Source organism: Mus musculus, chromosome 15 (genome assembly GCF_000001635.26).
Source record: "Mus musculus strain C57BL/6J chromosome 15, GRCm38.p6 C57BL/6J".
Lineage (NCBI taxonomy): Eukaryota > Metazoa > Chordata > Mammalia > Rodentia > Muridae > Mus > Mus musculus.
In genome coordinates, this window is record NC_000081.6 from 101,370,447 (window position 1) to 101,390,823 (window position 20,377).

Here is a 20,377-nt window from a genome sequence, read left to right on the forward strand (position 1 = left end):
AAGGCGGGCAGCCAGCCACAGATCACGCTGCATACCGAAAGGCTGACGTATCTGGGCTCGCATACTTCTGGAAAAGATGAAGCAAGTGTAGCCCTGAGCTCCAAGGGTGATGACTGCCCTGGGCGCCATGCCAGGCTGTTGTTGGAAAACAGCCCCCTTATTATTTATCTTATCCATCTGTCAGTGTCCCCTGCTAATTTCCCATTCCCTCTTGCCCTCTCTCCCTTACTGAGGACCAGCCGAGTGCACCCCACTGACTCAAGGCCTGCAGGAAGCACATGACCGAGGCCTAGAGCTCTTGGTTTTTGAAACGTGACGTGACATTGGGTTGCGTGCGGAGTCAGCTTGGTTGTTCCCACTGGTAGAAAACCTCAATTATGTGGCTGTATTTTACCCTCATCTGAAAAATGGGCTTAAGATTTCAGTCACAAGCAGAGTAGAGGACCCACTCCAAACAGCTGGCCTGGGTTCAGAGTCCTCTCCCCCCCCCCCCCCCCCCCCCCCGCTCCAGGGGCCAAGAGGGTCTCTGATTGGCTGTAGTTCTGCCTCCAGGTGTCCAGCTCCTTGCCCTGCCTTCTCCTTCACTCTTCTTCCCGTTCCTCCTCCATGGCTACCCGTACAGCTTCTACCTTCTTCATGGAAAATCTGGTACGGAAACAGGCATCAAGGTGCCCAAGGAATTTCTGGAAACTACAAAGGTTCTCAGCCCAGTGCTCAGCCAGGGCCTGCTCTTCCTTATCCAGAGATGGCCTCTTCTTACCCACCCTGCTAGGTCCAGCATAATCTCCCTGAGCTCAGAGAAGGGTGTGTCTGTAAAAACCAAGGGGACTCGGCCTTTGAGGGGACCGAGGCAGTCACACATTTTAACCAGGCATGATGGTTGAGCCACATGACCTACACCTGCCTGGGGTCCAGGCCTGGTTCCCATGAATGGGCACTTCTGGTTCACTTGGATACAGAATTCTGCATCAGGAGTCTGTCTGGATCCTGGATTCCAGGATCTACCGTGGGTAATTGGGTTCCCAGGACAATGTATGCCCTACTTCTGTGGCATGCTATATGTACCCCACTCAGCAGCCTGGTGTGTCTGGTATGGCCGCCCCAACCTCCCACCGTCTTCTTCTGGTATCTGAATGGCATGCTGTCAGATCTAGTGGCATACCCTTCCTGGTCAGCCCAGAGTGCTCTGAGGGGGCAGCCAGTGGCATCTGCGCTTGGTACGGCCTGAGTGTTCTCTCTGTCCTTACCATTGCCTCCATTTAAGGCATATGCCAAATGAATTCACTGTCCTCAGTACAGAGGGTGGGGTGGCGTGCCTGGTCTCAGGGCACTGGTTGTTTATGGTGACTTTGGAAGCCACCGGAAGGGCGGGGGACCAAGAACGAAGCTGGTTTTGTCTCCTTATTGTTTGCTTTGGTCAGGTCGGTTCCTCTTAACGCTCAGTTCAGCCTGTCACGTCCCACTGAATTTGACAGGTTCTTGGTAAGTCACAGTCAGTGGTCACTCCCAGCCGACATGGAGGCCTTTGTCTCTGGGGGCTTTCCTTAGGGATGCTCTTGACTCCCTAGAAGAATGGCTACTGGGTGGGACATGGGAGCTATCTGTTGCCACCCCCCCCCCCCCGGCTCCGAGCTCTCTTTGGGTGCTGAGGTGACTTTGACTGCCACGGCTGTGATTGCCAAACAGGAACAGCAGAAAAAAAAAAGCCCCAAATAAACAAACTCTACAGCTCTGCCCCACCTACTTCTTGGTCCTTCCTGAGGAAGTCCTCCCATGACCCCTAACCTCCTCTGGCTCTACTTCCCTCTCCTTGGCATCCCTGAGACCCATTTGAACAGGTTGTCTCTGACCAGAGGCTTTCCCTCTCAGACTGGAAGGGCATCTACTTTTGCTGAGCTCAGATAGGATCCTCTCCAGGTCTTGTTAGGACCCAGGGCCCCAGGGACTGAGTGCCTATCAAATCAAAGTCTGTGGTAGTAAGGGTAGCAAGAGATAAGGAATGTTGAGTTTCACTGGAGACTTCCCAGGTGCTTCCTGGATATGCTCCAGGCATGCTTGGGTCTGGGCAATGCCAGCTGGCAAGGATATGAGGATCTTTGTGGCTGTCTGGGACTCTGGAGATCTCCTTTATCACTTCCAGTGACCTCTGACCTGTCTCCCTTACTCTTCTCTGCTTCTCTTCCACGATTTCCTGTTGTTCTCTCTGCTCTTCCCTGACCTGTCCCTCATGGTTAGGGAGGAGAGGCGTCTGGCTGGATGGTCTTATAGGAATGGCATTCATGTCTATGTCATAGTTTCAGTGTCTCTTTTCTGTCTTGCTCTCCTTGGGACGGCCCTGGCAGCCTCTCCCTGTAAGAGAGCGGAAAGTGCTTGCTTCGTGAACATCGGTAGGAGTACTGGCCAGCCTTTGAGCCAGCATCAGTGAATCAGGGGAACATGGGAAGAAAGAGTGTCTCGGAACTGCTTCAGGCCTCCACAGACCTGCTCATGTTCTTCCTTCATCTTGGTTCCTTTCAAATGTATTCCTGTGTTGTCCATGACAGAGGACTCTGCCTGCTCAGTGCCTATTCTCTTCCTCGGGGGTCTTCCCTGGAGGTAGGGCTAAGCTGAGGCTCTAGGGGAGGCAGGGATGGGGGAGTGTAGCTCTCTAGCCTCTGAGCATCCTGAGGATTCCAGAGTGGGGAGCAGAGGATGGCTTTGGGGAGGATGCAGGGTTTGTAGAAAGGGCGGAGAGATGAGGCCCATTCCGTGTGCCAGGCAAGCTTTGTACACCCTTGGCAGAGGCACCAGCTCAGGTAAAGAGCTCTGAAATACCTTCCAGGAGGGGCCCCAGGAAGAGGAAGAGCTGTAGGGGTGGAGCAGAGGAAGGGTGCTGCTCTAAGTACAAGCTGGGCGGTGCAGATCTGTGTGGGATGGTGACCGTGGTGACAGGAGCTGGCATCACTCGAATGTCACAGGTACTGTGGAGAGCAGAGGAATCCTGATTTCCTAGGAGCCCAGAGGCTGCAATCTATGCATTTCACTACTGGGTCAAAGTCCTCCTACGGTGGCTGCCTGCGTACTTCCTCCATTTCCCAGCTCCTCGGTTTCTTTCCTGTGGCAGTCCACCCTCTGTAGCCACACCTGGACAGTGGCGTGCGGCCACGTCACGTTCGGTGTGGGACATCTCAGATGTGAAGCACTGACATCACGAGGCTTGACTAGACAGTGTTCAGAGCCTCTGAGATGAGTCAGGGTGCTGTCGATCCCTGGAGGCTACATCCTATTTCAAGACAGGCTGTGAGGATATCGAGACAGGCAGATGGGTGGGTGTTATGGGCACCAGTGGCCCAGAGTTGGGACATCTGACTTCTCTTCTGGTTCTCTGCTGCTTAGCAACTGTGTGATTTAGTCAAGCGCCTGATCTCTCTAGATTCATGACGTTAGGTTATGCTGAACACTCATTTAAAATTTTCTTTTTTCCTAGGCAGTTGTCATTGCCCCCTGCTCTGCCAGGCTCTCCGCTTGCAGAGTGAACCAGGCCCTTAGCCAGGGAACCCTGGGAAGGGCGGGCATGCCCAGCTGTGTAATGAGGGCAAACCTTAAGGGCTGGGGAGGCCGCAAGGCTAATTGCGCTTTCCCGTCCTCAGCCCACTTAGCCCAATTTGTAGTTATTTATTGTTGGCTGTTGACGTGTTTGTGTCTGCCTTTCGGCTGAGTTCTGTGAACACAGGGGTGGGTTAGGGCTAAATTCCTTTGATACCACACGTCTTCACATAGAATCTGGCACACAGTAGGTTCTTGGCACTAGCCATTTCTACGTAAAAGGCCATCTTGTACACAGAGCATTCATTCTGCCTACTGGGACAGAGGACTCATCACCAAGAGTTTTGAGATATCTCGGAGTCACAGACCCTGAGTGGTCTGTGCAGGAGTCTCTGTGTGGACATAGGTGGTAAGAAGGTGACCTGTGGGCCCTGGCTTTACAGGATCTGGTTGTCTGCTTGCCTGGGCTGAGTTGGCTAAATCTCATGTCAACACAGGGTCCTTGTCCTGGAGTCTCATGAAGACCACAAGCAACCGACTCCCAGAGGCCTGTATTATACTGAGTCCTAAATATACCATTCCTTGTATTTCCCACCCAGTATCTGGGGACCCTGATATCTTCCTGTCATAGCCGAAATCTTGGTGGTTGGCTGAGTGTGGTAGCTCATACCTTTAATCCCAGCATTCGAGAGGATCTCTGTTGAGTTTGAAGCCAGCCAGGGCTACAGAGCAAGTTCCAGGCCAACTAAGATTACATAGTAGCATCCTATCTCAACAAATAGAGACAAATAGAAAAGAAAAGAAAAGAAAGCTGTGTGGTTGAGACCAGAAGGGTGTCCTTGCAAGCTTCCTTAGGTGACTAGAAGCCTCAGTGGTTCTAGATTATAGTTAAACATGTAGTTGGGGCAGAGCAGGGACCACTCAGAGGTGCCAGGCTCTTTCCTTTTGCAGATAGGACCCAGCATGGAATATTTTGTCTTCTCTGGTCTAGGCTTCAGCTACTCAGCCCTCCCTTGGGAAAACCAGCCTGTGGCCAGTTCATGCCGGAGGCCTCTTGGCTTAGTTGTCAGGCCTGCCTCTGGATGGGGAGGAGCAGGAAGAAGGATTGCACAAGGGGAAACTGGCAGAGGGCCCCTGCTTCCGCTTGCTGTTGATGCCCTCGGGGGAGGGATGAGGGGCTGCAGGGCAGCTTAGTTCCCCAACAGCATCCTTCCATCTGCTTGCCAGCCAGGAGGAAATGACAGTCTGAGAAATAGTGTCCCCCGTGTCCACTCTGTGTACCATCCACTATGCCCAGGTCACTTCCAGCCCCGAGGATGGCTCCTGCAGGTCTTAGACACACACATACTCAGAGCTCCCTCCTTCTTGCCTCCTCAGAGCCTCTGCGCTGGCCTTTAGCTTGTTCTATCTGTTCCTTCCTGCAGGAAGTCTTCTCTGAGACTCCTTTCCCTTACTTTGAGGGACCACTCTTGATGCAGCCTTCACTACAGCAGGGGTGTTTCTTCAGTTATGGTCCTGTAGTCACAGCTGCATCAAGAGCTCTCCCTCTCTGAGGACCCCACTTCCCTCCTCCAAGCACTCCTGGAATCTGGACCATCGGAGAAAGCGTCAATCCTGCCTTCCCCCTGCTCTTTGGCCATCTACTCAGGAAATGGTTTCGTGATTCCCTCCTTGGTGCAAGCCCTGTCAAGCAGTGGGACAAGACAAGCTAGGCAGAATCTGTACCTGGAGATGCATCCTCTAACCCCAGGAGTAAACGTACTGCATGGCCCACAAGACCAAGACTTTCTGAGTTCTAGGATTCCTTTCTACCTCGCCTCAGCTTCCAGCCGCCCCAGTCTGGCTGGTTCCAGCCTCCTTACTCTTCCCTGCCTCCTTCGCAGCACACAGCTGTTTAGGAGCTGTCCTTCTCCCTGGGGCTGCTTTTAGAGAGGAACAAAGAGTCATTGGGAGGTGGACAGCTGACAAAGGAGACTGGAGGAGTGGTGGGGCATGTTGGAGATGCTTATTTGTAAGCCTAAACTCTCCCCCAAGCTCTAGAGACTGCCTTTATCTGGTCTGATAATAGACCGAAACCATGCTCTACCCTGTGGAGAGATCTGTGCACCTGCCAGGTGGCAGCAGCCTACAGTGACACTAGGCTCTGCTCCAGCTGACGAGCTGGCCAGATCTGGTAAAGAGCAGCCAGGCGGGGAGCCACCAGGCTCCAGGTGGCTCACACCCCGGGGAAGGGTCCTCAGTGCCCATGTAGGAGACTTGCGGAGATCTGGAACCTGAAGCCTCAACTCTAGTCCTTGGGTCTCTCTGTTCCCAGCATTGACATGGCCAGGGAGTTTTGTGGTCTTTCCTTGAGCGTTTATGACACCTGCCTTGCAGTGCCCTGCTGCTGCTAGGCATCTGTGTGGCCCCCTCTTCATCCCCCAGTGTCTCCCCATGGACATCTGTTGGGGATCCCCTGATGCAGACAAATGTGAGAATCTCCAAGGTAGCTGGTATGTAAAATGCTAGCCTGCACATGGCCTGTTCCCTGTGTCCCAGGAAGAAGGTAGGAGTCCTTCCATATGTCCCACAATTCCTATGCCAGTGTTCAGGCATGCTGCCACATCCAGGCAGTCCCAGAGATACTGCACCCCACTTTGAGGATTGGGGTTTTCACCTAGATCTTCTCCCCCTACTCCAGCCCCTCTCATGTTTAGGGGGGCCCAGTCCCTCAGTTAACTTCTGAGTTTCTAGAGGAAGTTGGGAGATGAGATATGAACTTGGCATAGACTGAGGAGAGATACCAAAGGGTCCTGGGTTGATATAGACAAGAGGGCGGGGCCGATGGGTGCAGCCGAGCTTCAGAAATGTCCTGCAAGACTGGGCAGCGGGAATCTGATGACCTCAGCTCTTCTCTGAGGTGCCTTTGGCTGTGTTCAGAGAGGACAAACAGCACCCGGTAAGGCTGGAATCTAATGACTATTTGCAGTGAGCTATTCCTCCACATGGGGTCTGTGCTGTCAGGCTATCTCTCTGCAGTCTGTATATACTCATGTAATAGTAGTCCAGGCTGGGCTTCCTACCCTCCTGCTGGCCCCAGGGCCCTGCAAACTGATGGTAACAGATGAGGAGAGGGAGACTGTAATTCCCAGGAGCAGCATGCACCAGTCTGCCACAGATCTCTGCAGTGTATGCAGTCTCACAGGGAGCAGCAGCCCTAGAGACACCCACACTCCTCACAGTCCTCACTGCCCGGGTCTGCATGTGACCCTCTAGTCCCCGAGGGCCCTTACCTCCTCTGTCTGTAGATGGCCCCTTCCAGGCTCAGGGAGCTGAAGACTGAAGGTGGCCTGCGTGCGATGCTCACAGGTTTTCCACATCCCCTTGACCATCTACAGGGTGGGTGCCGTTTCCTTTAGCCATTGGGGATGCCAGGGTGCTGCATCTCAAACCGCTTGCCCAAGGTTAGCCAATAATAACCCCACTCCTCACCCCATCCAGTGAGTTGGGGAGGCAAGCCTGGCTTACCTGGGTGGACCCAGGGTCATTTCCTGAGCCCTTTAAATGGAGGTGAAGATCTGGAGGAAGCTAAAGACTGTGGCTGGCAGGTAGTTTTACAGAGTCACGAAAGAGCCTAGGTAGCTGACATCCTGACTTTAGCCCACTGAGATCCATGTCAGACTTCAGACTTTGAGGGCTGTAGAAATGAATAAACTTGTGTAAAATAAGAAGCATAACACGTGTAAAGCCATGAATCTCACGGCGATTTTTATAGCGGTATCAGGAAATGAGAGTCCGAGACCGTGTAAAGCGATACAGGAAGAAACTGACCCTGGATTTGGTCAGATAAGTGCTGCCTAGTCGTCTGTCTGTTCTCTCTGCAGCCCACAGGGGACAGAGAAATGTCGTGAGAGAAGAGGACAGGGAGTGGGCCACACACTGTGGGAGACCTCCCACTTCTCTGAGCCCCATCTTCTTGCCAGTCTCCTGCCATGGAGATCAGGAGGCCCTGAAAACCTGGTCACGGTGGCCATTCGAAGGGTAGGAGCTGGCCTTCAGGCTGCTATTTGGAGGGCTATGTCTTCCTTTGCTTGGCTTCTAAGCTTTTCGTAGTAGAGGTGTGAGAATGGGGGTGTGTAAGAGCTTCCCCTTTGATTCGTGTGTGTGTGTGTGTGTGTGTGTGTGTGTGTGTATCTCAGGGCAAGAGGATGCCTGTGTGTTGGGGTGCCTGGTTGTGGGAGGATGTTAGGTCCTGGAGACCTCTTAGACCAATGTGTCTAATTAGCTCATGTGTGAGAGTGCATATATATCTTTAGTCACAGCCTTCATGCATGTGACCATGTGAGTATAGCCACCCACACTCCTTGTGTATGAAAAAGTACATGTCCGAGTGTGAAAACACAATTTCCCACACCCCCTTGGGAACATATGCCTCACATGCTTGTGTGTATGTGTTCTCTTCCCTGTGTGAACACGATGTGTGTGTGCTCATGTTCCCTTGTGGGTAGACACCTTTTTGCATCTGCTATAGCCTACCTCAGGGTGTGAACACACAAATGTCTGCTGATATCCTGTAATGGGAGTATATGTGACCATTTGTGCATGTGAACGTAAGACATGTATTTGAATGTGCAGAGATACAAGTGTGTCTTTATGCCCCTGAATAGACATGAAGGTGGGACTGTCTCCACTCACACTTCTGCTTGTGAGTACTTGAGCGTGTGTGCACTGCTCTTTGCGTGTGCCTGTGTGCATTTGTGTGTGTAGGCTCCTTGGACCCAGGGCTGCTCCCCTCCCCCCACCAGCATTGCCTCACCCCATGACACAGCCACTAATGACTATTTGCTATTGTCTGTACATGGTGGCATCACCCGCTCTAATGACAGTCTCCCTGCCTAATGACCTGGCTCCTGCCCCATTATTTGGCAGCCATAGGGCCACTGGCCTGGTGGCTAGGGAGATGTTGACGAACTCCACACATTTCCTGCTGGGTGTCTGTGGGGGTGGGGGTAGCACCAATTCCACCCCCTCCCACAGCCCTTAGGGTGCTCGTGTGGGCCAGGATTTCAGCTGGCAGGTAGCATTCCTGGGCAGAGAGCCCCAGGTGTGGGCTCTGCCTTCTTTCTGGGCAGGGCTGGTTGTCTGCTGCTGAGCTGATGATATTCTCCGTTGCCCCTCCCAACAAGGTGCCCTGGACCCTAGCAGGCAATCTGATCTCCTTCAGTCACCATAGACAGTGCCTGTCAACACGAACTGAGATGTCCCTTCTGAGAAGGCCTCTCCGAGCCCAAGATGCTCTGGTCTGGGGCAGCCTCTGATGAGCAAGGGAGTGTGGAACTACCAGGGAGTTCTCGAGGCCCTGGGCAAGTTCCCTTGTAAGAAGGCCACTACCCTTTCTCATCATATCTTTGTTATGACTGAAACATTATGTTAAAATGGCCTCTGGATTCTGAAGGAGGAAGCAAGAGGGTTCCTGTTCTTGCTTGCTGCCCCTTCAGTGAACTTATAGCTTCTTCTTATTTGTATCCTCATGGCTTGGAACCAATTCCATCTTCTTTATACCGCTTCTTACAGGTTTGCCTCCTCCATTTGAAATTTACTCGGTTGGGCAAGGACCCAGAACCATGCCTCGCTCATAGAGACTCACTAAAAGTCTTCCCGGCATGGGAGATTGCACACTTGGCTGTAGATGAGTCCTGAAGTGAGTGGCAAACTCACCTTTCGTTTTTACAAAGCCTCCTTAGGCCTTGACCCATTGTGAAGGGCCTCTGGTGCTCTAGCTCCAGGGAGGAGGGAGACTGTGTGTTGAGGGGCTGGCACCGAGGGCAGCTAGGGTGACTTTCTCTCTGCCTCCTTATCTGTGGCCTTGTCTGTCCACTCATGAGACCTTATGAGTAAGGGAGAGAGGAAGGAGCCGATGCAACGTGCCACCTCTCTCACCTGCTGAGTGGGTGTCCCGGTCCTGGTGGGAGCACTCACCCACCTTGGGCTGAACCTTGCTCACATCACCTGCAACAGGATTTCTCAGATGTTTGTTTGTGACTCACTGGAGGGTCACGAGGATGGAGAGCTGATAACGCATCACAAAGCACAGTTTCACGACAACGCGCATGTGCTGGCCTCTGTGTAAAATATGTTCTGTATCCCACAGGGCTGACACAAAATAACTCATGACAGATAATCTGACATTTGAGGGCAGGACCAGGACAGCAGGGACTGGCTCACCCCTTCTTACCCCAGCTCTCAGAGGCCCCTTCTCTCCACGTTTTCCTGGAGAAGGTCTGGTGCTAGGTAGGCAGAGTATAAAGAAAGGCCTTCCAGGCAAACCTGCCCCATGGACCATCACTCCTTCTCCTTCAATTCTGAGCCCTTAGCCAACCTAGCTCATGGCTGGGGCGAGGGCATCAGAAAATGCTTTCCATGAAAGCAGATCACTGGACTCCCTGGTAGGAGTGCTGGCACTAGGAAGGTTCTAGCAGCCCTCACCGCCAGTCTGTCACTGGCCCCCGGTAAGGCCCATGCTCAGGGTAAGCTGGGAAGTTGGCAAAAGGACTTGGTTTCAGGGACTTGGTGTCTTCCCATAAATACCTCCGGCACTGGCGGTCCGATTGGTGGGGTGTGAACGCTGTGTGGTATATGTATACAGACTTATGTGCATGTACACAGAGGTGAGAGAGACTTGAGTGTCCTGCTCTGTCATTTTCCACCTTACTCCTTCAAGGTCCTTGAGGGAGGGTCTCACTGGAGAGGCTGGGAGCCAGCAAGTCCCAGGGACCCTCCAGTCCACCTCCAACAGTGCTGGGTTATAGGAACACGTAACCACACTCAGGGTTTTGCATGGGTGCTGGGGGTTTGAACTCAAACCATGCCTTGCTCATAGAGTCCTCATGTTTAAACAGCAAGCACTCTTACCCAAGGAGCCAGATCCCTTGATCTGCTCTTTATAAAAAGCATTTCCTGATGCCCGACTCCCCTGTAAGCCACGTTGGCTAAGGGCTTGGAGTTGAAGGAGCAGAAGCAGATCCCTGGCCCAGGTACAGGGAGATGAGGAGGATATACCAGGGAGGCCCACCTTTTTTCTCCGCCTGTCCGCACCACTCTCTACGACCCAGGCAACACAGACAAATGTGTCTTTCTCAGCTCCGTGCTTGGCTACCCATTCCCTCACAGGGCTCTGACTACTGTGCTCACCCTGCAGATAGTGAAATAAAGGCACAGAGAGGTCAAGTTCACACAGTCAGGAAGGGCTAGGACCAAGGCTCCTTCCCAGGCTCCTTCCCAGGCTCCTTCCCAGTCTCTCCCCATAGCTTCATGTGGCCTTGCCGGGAGCCCTCTGGGTTCTGGTGAAGATGCAGTATTGGCGGACAGCTTGGTTTCTGGGGCTAGGAGGAGTAGAACTGGTCTCGGAAGGATTTGCAGTACACCAAAAGGCGCTTCTTTCCTTTGACAGAAACTAATCTCTCCTAGGCACTCCAGAGATTTCTGCCCCCATATGACCTTATCTGGGGCCTCCCGGAGAGTCCAAGCAGGAGAAGTGGGGAGAAGCTGCTTACCGAGGGGAGTTTCGTCAGGGAGATTGCTTGATTATCAAGAGGAAAAAATTGCAGCGAGAGAGATGTGACTTCGATTCCAGAGTGTTCCTTGGCACTCCTTAAGGGCAGGGACTAATCCTCTAGCAAAATGGACTTAATTAATGCTCGAGACTCTCGTAGCTAGCAGAGCTGAGATCTATGAGAACATTTGCAAAGGAACACATAAGCAAGGCGACTGAGCACACAGTAAACTTTGCATCTACGTGCCGAGGGGACGTGGAGTAAGCCGTGGTTGGAGCTGGGTGGGGCCTGCGGGGGGTGGGGGTGGGGAAGCTTCCCGAAAGGGCAGCGTGGGTTAAGCTGGGAAAGACCAAGTTGTCTCTGTGGTGGCTGAAGGCAATAGGCCTTTCAATAGCATCATTTCTGAACCCTCCAGTCCCGAGGGACCCCACACCCGCCACCTGACTCAGTGACTGGCTACTCTGAGAATTTACCCTGCCTCCTGGGTGGGGACTGTCCAGCAATATGCCTGCCCAGTCCTCTTGGTGATACGGAAATGTGGTATGGCTCTAAGCCAGGTCCTCCTCTCTGGACAATGTAGGAAATGGATCAGTTAAGTATCTTCTCCATGGGACTCGTGGAGAAAGGAGGAAGAGTGGCTTCTTGTGGAGAAACCAAGGGAGAGTATGAGAGGAGCCCAGAGACAGTTCTAGAGAAATTCTGGCCTGGGAATTTGCACATCTGAAGGGGGATTTCAAGTGGGGGCAAAGGATGGGGAAGAGGGAGAGGGGGTCCCTTGGGTAACAGGATGAGGCAGGGCTATGGAGCTGGAAGGTTCTGGGCTTGGTTGGAACTTGCTGGTGGAAAAGGCTCTGGGAAGCATTTGTGTATAATAGCTCTCAGGACCCGCACACAAACCAGGATGCAGTGGTTGTCCTTGGTGGTCTAGCTCCTGGCATTTCAGTCCTGCCATTTGAAAGCTGCAGCTTGTCTTACCAAGGATTGATGGAGAAGGTCTTTGACCCCAGTGGCTCAATTGTACCTGGGTTGGGCTTGACTTCCATTTGGTCCTACCTCTAGGGGTGGGCTGGTACCAGGACAGAAGCATCTATTTGGGGATTTATAGTCACTTTATAACTGGCGTTTAGGTGTGTGCCTACAACAACCTCAGAAATGACAGCATTTGTCGACCATCTCCTGCCCAGCAAACTCTTAACACAGGGCAACTGTCCAGAGTCCCTGGGGAGACAACAGTAGGGAGAATATCACTGGGAAAGTGGAGTGACCTGCCCTCCTCCCGTCCTTGATTTCCAGACAGAGGACTATGAGAAAGAGGCTGTGCCCAGAGTCAGGGGCCTGAGGAGGAACAGAGATGGTGGGTCGGAGGTGGCCAGAGGTCACACGTGGTCAGAGGTCACACGTGGAGGCCAGAGGGCCGCTGCATCAGAGTCTTGTAGGCTGGTTTTGCTGTTGGCCCTCAGCAGTTTTCCCGCCTTCCCGTCCTCGGCCCTGTGCCCAGGCTCTGTTGTCAGCACCTGCTCCCCCGGGCCAGCGCCTGGCAGATGTAACCATGAGCTCATGGGGTGGGGTAAGTTGGCAGGTCCCTCATCTCCCTGGAGCTGTGGCAGGTGCATGTCACAGCCCTGGGCCCGGCGCCTTAGTAATCTCCCTTCTGGCCTTCTCCCCTGTAAGGAGGCAACTCTTCCAACTAGCTAACTAAGCCTCCATCACCTCAGACTCTAGATAGATGGTGTGAGGCCCTAAGACTAAACTACAGAAAGGATTTCCTACTGGACAGATAGGATGGGTGGTGGTGGTGGGGTAAGGGGCAGAGGGGCTAACATCAGGAACAGACCACAGGGCTCCTACCTTCATTCAGTTCACTTTCTGTGGTGAAGGAGACAGGAAAGCAAGAGGCTAAATAGGTGGAAGAGAGAAGGGCTACATTTGCCTTCCAAGAGGTGGAAGTAGCCACGTGGAGTAGGTGGACTGTTTCCATCAGGCACCTCTTGAGTCTGAAAGGAAAAGCAGCAAGATGGGCCAAGGCAAGACAGCAAGTCTGACTTCCCAGGTGGCAGTGTCAAATGGAGGCTGTTTGAAAGGCTGGGCTTAGAAGAAATGAGTGACCCAAGATGGGCTTTGTTGGAGTTCTGAGTAGCAGTCTGTCTGTGTGTCTGCACACACATGCATGTCCACTGTCTGTAGTTAAGAGATTTTTCTGCCCTGGTGGCTCTGAGTGTACAGCCTTTGGGACAGTTGCCCTTTGTGGATGGTTTGGAATCTCTTTAAAAGTAGGTGCCACACACAGTTTCGATTGGGGACTAACTTGATCTTCAAATACATTCCAATTTGCAGACCACTTGCTTCTGTTCTGGAGTCTCCATCCTTCTAGGGATTATTTTCTCTGAGCCTTGTCCGAGGACTCTCTCCTTTTCCTGAGGGTGACCAGGTATCACAGATGTTAGGTAGTGGTGGGCATGGTTCATTTCCTCTCTGTGAGCCCACATCCTGTTCGGACTTCTTACCTTCAGGGTCCAGCAGCTACAGGCTGGAACTCCTTAGTGAGTTCACACATGTTCCTAAGATGGTGAAGAGGGTTGCTGGGGCCACTGCTGTGCGTGCCTGGGCTCCGCCCTCAGTTTCCATTTAGATGCCGTATTAGCCGGGCCTCTGCCAGCCAATGCTATCCTGTCCCCTGCCATGCTGAAGCATCGGCTCTCAGAGTCTTCATTTCTTGGCTCAGTGGCAACCCAGGATGTCAGGGTCAGATGGGACCCAAGAAGCCACCCAGGCTTAATTAGTCTTTTATATATAGAAAAGTCGTCAAAAGAGGGAAGGGGCTCACTTAATGTTGTGCAACAAGTTAGGGGGACACACGGAGTGACTCCCATTCTATGGCTTCTCTTACCGTGTCCCAATGTCTGCCTAGTTTGGACAAGCCCACCACTAACTCCCTTTCGGCACTTTCCATATTCTTCTCACTCTTCCTGCTCTGACTGTGCAGACCCATCCATTTCTCAAGGCCCAGGTGCCTTAGTCAACTCTGGAACCTTTCTCCCTGGGACCATTAGCAGCACGGGTCGTTAATTCCCCTTCCCTAATTGCCTGGAACACAAATGGGCATGCTAATGACCCGGGTTCTAGCCAGGCTCATTTGTTTCCCAGCTGTGTGACCTTGGGCTAGTTACTTAACATTCTTAACCCTCTGGTTTCTTATCTGTAAAATGGGGCATGCGGTTCATTCGGAGCACAGAGGAGACTTGGGAAACTCCAGGGTGAAACCTAAGATGTGGCCGGTGTGGGTGGAAGACAGTGGTTGCTTCCTCGGCTGTGGTTTGAGGGGAGCCTCACTGGGAAGGGCTATGTTATTGGTAGTGGGGATCCCTCAAGGCTTTTCTGAAAGGGAAGTGACAAGCCCCTACCAAGAACTTAGGGTGGACGAAAGGGCAAGTGCATGCGCACTGGTGGATCTCTGTTTGGATTCTTGCCCACCACTGGGGATGAGTGGTGTTAGATCTCTGAAGCTAGTACCCTGCCTACTCCACAGCCTCAAGGATTAAACGGCTTAGCTCGGAGGCTGAACGGGGACCACCATTCTCACTGCTGTGGATGTCATCTCCACTGTGCTGTGTGGTAGCCTGGCCTTTGTACCTGGGTCCTCTTTGCTCCTGGGTGTTGCTCCTCTGGAAGCTTCCCAAGGGCAGGGCTCAGAGTATCATCTTCTTGCTCTAGCTACTTGTTGAGAAGAGATGATGTCATTCCTTGGAGCCTCTGGGCTGCTCTGCGGAAGCCCGGAGGATTTTGGCAGGTTGTCGGGTTCTCTGGTGCACCCACAGGCCTTGTACCGTCAAAGTGATTTCAGAACTCGGAATCTGGTGTGGATGCAGAGTGACTATCTGTCTTAGGGACTAGCTAGTCAGCAGTCTCTGATGTCTCTGCTGAGGCCTGTGAACCACATAGCAAAGGCAGGTCTAGTACCAGAGAGAGAGAGAGAGGGAGAGAGAGAGAGAGAGAGAGCGTTAGTTGAGCAGTGGCTTCCAGCTGCCTACCCCAGCTACCCTCTGGCCAAGAGGAGCCAGAATCACAACATGATGAAATTATTGGTGTTTAATAATCGTTGGTAACATCCATCAACACGTCTGAGGTGTTGAGTGGTGTGTGAGGTGCTAAAGATACTGATTTGGCAGAGATATCCCGAGTTCTCACAGCAGGGGGTATTGCAGAGTAGGAGAAATTCACAGAAATACTCAGGGGCTGTCTGCTCCAGGAAGGGCTTCTGGTGGGGTGGGGTGGGGGGGCTGTAGGCTCTGAGGTGCACACCGACCCACTCACAGTGGTGGGGTGTGGCTGTACAGGGAAGACACCAGCACACTCAGAGACCTGGGAACAGTCCTGTGATTTGGGAGCAGGCAGGGCCTCTTGCCATCTGCCGATAAAGCCACAAAGATGTAGCAGCAGGCAGAGGTGGGTGCCTCCTGTGTGGGGGAAGTGGGCAGCCATGGAAGGGATCTTTGAGCAGGGTTTGCTACGGTCAGATATGGACTAGAGGACTATGGGAGGTTTGCCTTCTGGTTTCATCAAGGAGGATGGAGTGAAGTGAGAAAGTGAGGTCACCTATTTGCATGGAGTGAAGGCTTTGGTGCCAGGGCTCTGATACAGGGGGAAACTGAGGGTCAAATGCGCACTGTGGTTCCCTCAGCAACTCCTTTTTAGGCCTCTAAGGCTGGACCACATCACAGTGCTGCCTCTCCTGACCTCTGGGAGTGCTTGGGTGCTGGAGGGACAGGGAATTCTGGGAATGAAGCTATGATAAACAGCCTGTCCCAGAGGTCATGTCAGGAGGTCTCTCAGACCCTCCTAGGCCCCCAGGGCAGAAAGGACAAGGAAGACTGTGTCACTGGTTAGGTCTAAATGACAGGCCTCACCTACACTGCAGCAGTGTAGGCCCCACAGCTTCCATGTTGTTGTTCAGCTTTGACTCTATGCACAGCAGGACAGGAGGGGTCTAGGCAACAAAGACTTCTGGCCCTGTCTCCAGGTCAGGGCTGTGGAGATGTTAAGGTATGGGGTGGGTGGGGGAGATGGGAAACTCACTATCCAGCTCTGCTCAGCCCCCTCTGCCTGCGCTCTAGGACACATTTGCCTGCCACCCAGAACTTGCTGGTGGTGGTATTAGGCTCCAGCTAGCCTATGCCAAAGTGCTGAGGTAGTGTACACCTCTGGGCTGGAATAGTCTAGCCAGCAGAGGTCAGCGGGGAGAGAGACACGATGCCTTACCTTGTCCATGCACTGGGGTCCCTGCTTCTGGAGTTTTGGCTCTAGCAAGCTAAGTTACAGACTCCCTGCTCCCTGCACTTCACGTGAGGTGGTGAACTCTGCTTGTCTGCAGAGCCCTCCAATCCAGGAACCTTCAGATCGCTGGTCTGAAGAAAGAAAGGAGGGACCAAGGAGGCATAGCTCAAGCAGTGTCTGTCTGTCCTGACCGAGTCCTGGGTTGGCAGGTAAAGGGAGCTATGGCTGGTGATACGAGCCTATGTGATGGCCATGTGGTTCCCTCCCTGTGTCTTTCTGCTCTGCTCTGTTCATTTCCTGTCCCTCTTCTCTTCCTCGTCCCTCTCAGCCCACTCCTCTCCTGCTTCACCCTCTCCATTTCTTCACCCAGTGCCCCCCCCTCTTCTCTCTCCCACCTCTTCCAGTGCTCTTCAGTTCCCTCACCTCCTCCTGGGGTTCAGTCTCTCTGAGTTCAAGCTGCCTGCCTCGGTAGGAGATTATCCCACATCCTACATGATTCCAGCCACCAGCATGTCCCTCTCCTGCCACCACAAGGAAAGCTGGGTCCTAATCTGCAGCCCAGTGGTGCCACCTGCTGCCCACCTGGCAGGTGGTAGGACTGAGGGGAGCTTGTTCCTCAGGTCTCCTTCATCCTTCCTGTCTCAGAGTTCAGGTTTGGGGCAGAGAACTTGACAGTGACTCCTAGAGATGAGGCTGGGGATTGTAGCTTCTGGCCAGTGGCAGCCTCTTCCTGTTCGTAGTCCCACCCCAGGTTTCTGTGTGAACAACTTGGGTATGTACTTGTCTGCAGTGTGTGCGTGCCCTGCTGCTGTGCACTGTAGCCTCCCATCTCACAGCAGCCGGGGGATTTGGGACACAAGAGCAACATGGAGACACATGGGTGCCTGAGAACTGAGCATAGCTAGGGCTTGTACGGGGTCTGTATATCTGGGAGGGCCTGGCTGTTTACCTGAGTTAGGCATATGTGCACGCCTGCGTCGTCACATGCTCATGATGGAGATTAGCCCCTAAGAAGGCCTTTGTTGCCCTATGAATGCTGAGGTGTGCTGGGGAAAGCAGTGTGTACCCTGTGGTTCTGGGGCAATTGAAATGGTAAGCGCCTTTCAAAGAAATGCCAGATTGACCTAGGACACTATGAGTCCCCAGTCATTTAAGTCTGACTCAGTGGCCACCTGAAACCACAGGCATGAAAAAAAGGCTAAGTTGCCCCCACGCCTCACTCACCCACCCACCCACCCACTCCAGCAGGGCCGGGACCAAGGAGAGCAAGGACACCTCCCTGTGAAGCTCCTTCCGGGTGCAGCCTGTGCTGTCAGACTGACTGTGGACCATGCTAGCCCCACCCAGTGGCTGAGCTGGGGCTGCAAGGATCTTATCATGATGCTGGATGCTCCTGTAAGAGCAGCCAGGCCTGGCTCCTTCAGGGTGGGCTTCTTTTTTGGTCCTCACTTCCCTCCTTTATCAAAAGGGGGAAGGTGCTTTTACATCCCCAGGGTCAATATACCCGTGGCCATGTGGCGGTGCACAGGAAGTGCTCAGGAAGTGATAAGTGAGTGTGTTTTGAGAGCTGGCAGCTGCCACAAGCCCTTTCTACAGCATCCCCTGGATGAGATGTGAGTCACTTGTGGCTAGGTAGCCAGAACACTCAGGTTCCCATTCTGGAAGCATGAGTCAGCCCAGGTTGGGGAGGAGGGAGGTCACCGTGGGGTCAGATGCTGGACCCAGGCAGGAACACACACATGCTGCCATTTTATCGTGATACCCATTCCTGGATCTCCTGAGTACCCTATCGGTGTGTGTTCAGGCGCTCCGTGATGTGCACATGCCTCTTAGACAGAACATCTGGGGGAAGGCCGTACAAGCCTGGACGGGATCCTTGTGTCAGCTACTGTTCCATCCCTGGGCTGGTTCAGTCTAAAGAACCTCTCATTGTCACTGGAGTTCCAGAGCTCAGCCGGGGCACAGCCTTGTGTGATACCTAAGTGTTTCATGCTTTATCGAGGTCTAGTCTGTCTCATTGGTCCAGACGCCTAGGGTTTGCAGAACATTTGTAGGTAGTGAGTTCCTGTTAACCCTTTCATCTAACTGCCACCCTCTCTGACTGGGACCCACCCAGCTGCAGCAAACGATGTCTGTTCAGGGTAATGGACAGTGCCCGAGGGCGGGCTGCTGACTCCATCTCTGTGCCTAGCAATGACAACCATTTTAGCCTCTATTTTGTGTCTCTTTAGCGCCTGGCTTCTCATCCTGGGAGCCATCCTTCATGTGGGGCCAAGAGCTCGTCAGTTCTTCCCATGTCACGTCGTGACCTTGTCCTTTTGGACAAGCACGTACTAAAGGACCAAATGCCTTGGAGAGGCCTGTGCAGGCTGAGGAAGGAAGGATGAAGTACGTTGCTGTCACCTCTCTTTGCCTTCCAGGCATGCAGACAAAGGCTCTGAGCAAACACCCACACAGAGAACATACAGGCAGGGAGTGGTGGCTCATACCTAAGATCTGGGACTCCCGAGCTGAGGCAGGAGGTTTGTGAGTTCCAGGTCAGCTGGGGTTAGACCCTGACCTGGGGTAAGACCCTGTCTTCAAAACAGAGGAAAGCAAGAAGAACAGAACACAGTAGAACAAAACCATCAGACAAATAAGATGGTGAGAATGATCCATTCCTGCAATCACAGCAGTAGACAGGCTGAGACAGGAGCTGACATAGGCTACATACAGGGGTGGAGGCTGGTCTGGTCTCAGTCTAAAAACAAAACAGATATGAACGGAGACTGTAGAAACCTCCTCCTCCAACAAAACAAAAGACATAAACCCACAGAGACACTTAGCATCCATTGGGCATCCCCTATGGCTCAGCCCTTGACAGCGCTGGGAGGCAGGGGACTCATGGGGAGGCATGAAGCTGAAGTTGCCCAGGCCTGTGGGCAGCAGCTCTCAGACACGCAGGGAAGATTCACATCGACAGGCTTTCAGTTCTTTTCCATCCTTGTTGGTTTGTTTGAGGCAGAGGCTCACTATGTAGCCCAGGCTGGCCTTGAATTCTTGATCTTTCTGTCCTAGCCTTCTGGGTATTGAGATGATGACATATACCACTAGCCCAGGCCATTTTTCATTTCTTGACATTTATAAAACTATCCCTGAGAAAATTCAAGCCTGTTAAATGTTGCAAAATGTGGACCAGAGCTTGGCTGGCTGGAGAGGGGGTCCCCTTGGTGTCTGTTGATCCCTGCCTATTCTTGCCTGGACAGTAACACAAGGTATATGGCAGAGGGGTCTGAAGACAATGAGGTGTGGAGACTTAAATCAACAAATATGTATTCAATATTGTCAATCTGATGTGGCCACGCCAGTGGGCAGAGGCTCTGCTTCCTGCTTTCTGTCTCCTCCCAACCTTCACCTTCTCTGAGCCTCTGGGCCTGAGGGAAGGTCTTGGCTGCTGTGGGGTGTGAGAAGAACCAGCTTGCTTCTCCTCCTCTGGGCCCCAGAGGCCATTGGCTTCTTGAGTGTTTAACGCTGAAATTCCTCTCTTAAGCCTTGACTGTGGCCTTGGTCTGGCCCTCCCCAACCAAGCCTTGGGTCTGAACCTCTGGACACAGAGGTGTGTGCCCAGCCCATGCCTGGCACCCTGTCCCTGACAGTCAGGGTGAACAGGTTTGGTTGCCTGAGTTGGCTTTAGCCTTTGCTTTTAGTGAGATAAATGAAGTCGGAGCGTGTGGTGGCAGCTGATGAAAACATTTTTGAACTCTGTTTTTGGAGTCCTTTGTAACTTGTGGAGAAGTCGGGACCTGATGGTCCTCGATCCCAAGTACTACATGTGGTGTGCCTTTCTTGTAAACAGATATTCTCTTACTTAGTTACAGCATGGCCATTAGATTCAGGAATTCATTATCAATGGGTAACTGCCACCTCATTGTCAGACCTTATTCAAGTTTTACCAGTCGGTCTAACGATGCCCTGTACACAGCAAGAGGAACTGGCTATGGTCATGCATTGCTGCATTTGGCTGTCATTTCTTTTCTGCCTTTCCTTACCTCCTCTCCACCCCTCCCCTC

General features: G+C 52.8%; 2 long non-coding RNA genes across 10 annotated transcripts in view; one reads left to right on the top strand and one right to left on the bottom strand.

Moving 5' to 3' along the window:
- The window catches only part of Gm35853, a 47,265-nt gene that overhangs the window by 11,854 nt on the left and 15,034 nt on the right, over nt 1–20,377 (top strand). The window contains exon 4 of one of the 8 annotated variants that reach the window (XR_003951455.1): nt 4,950–6,803. The exons of 5 other annotated variants lie outside the window; for them this stretch is intronic. This is a non-coding gene — a long non-coding RNA (predicted gene, 35853). Of the gene's footprint in view, nt 1–2,826; nt 2,958–4,949; nt 6,804–7,335; nt 7,546–20,377 lie in introns of those variants that run through there. 2 more of the 8 variants (XR_875670.3, XR_384461.2) reach the window with 2 other exon arrangements.
- The window catches only part of Gm671, a 29,615-nt gene continuing 21,369 nt past the window's right edge, over nt 12,132–20,377 (bottom strand). Inside the window, exon 4 of one of the 2 annotated variants that reach the window (XR_003951453.1) lies at nt 12,132–15,007. This is a non-coding gene — a long non-coding RNA (predicted gene 671). Of the gene's footprint in view, nt 15,008–18,963; nt 19,069–20,377 lie in introns of those variants that run through there. The other variant, XR_003951454.1, reaches the window with a different exon arrangement.